Raw genomic sequence first — 372 nt, 5'->3', positions numbered from 1 at the left:
TTATTTTTGGCTGTGTTGGGTCTTCGTTGCTGCATGCGGGCTTTTCTCTAGTTGCGGTGAGCGGGGGCTACTCTTCATTGCGGTGCGCAGGCTTCTCATTGCGGCGGCTTCTCTTGTTGTGGAGCACGGGCTCTAGGCACGCGGGCTTCAGTATTTGCATCACACGGGCTCAGTAGTTGTGGCACATGGACCCTAGAGCACGCAGGCTTCAGTAGTTGCGGCACGCGGGCTCAGTAGTTGTGGTTCGCAGGCTCTAGAGCGCAGGCTCAGTAGTTGTGGTGCACGGGCTTAGTTGCTCCGCAGCATGTGGGATCTTCCTGGACCAGGGCTCAAACCCGTGTCCCCTGCATTGGCAGGCAGATTCTTAACCAC

General features: G+C 57.5%; 1 protein-coding gene across 7 annotated transcripts in view; it reads right to left on the bottom strand.

The window, feature by feature from the left end:
• Positions 1–372, bottom strand: part of MYBPC1 (myosin binding protein C1) — a 102008-nt gene that overhangs the window by 82031 nt on the left and 19605 nt on the right. The window lies entirely within an intron of this gene.

Source organism: Physeter macrocephalus, chromosome 6 (assembly GCF_002837175.3).
Source record: "Physeter macrocephalus isolate SW-GA chromosome 6, ASM283717v5, whole genome shotgun sequence".
In the NCBI taxonomy this organism is placed as follows: Eukaryota; Metazoa; Chordata; class Mammalia; order Artiodactyla; family Physeteridae; genus Physeter; species Physeter macrocephalus.
Note: the sequence above shows the minus strand (reverse complement) of the source record. Positions and strands in the feature narration are given on the sequence as shown.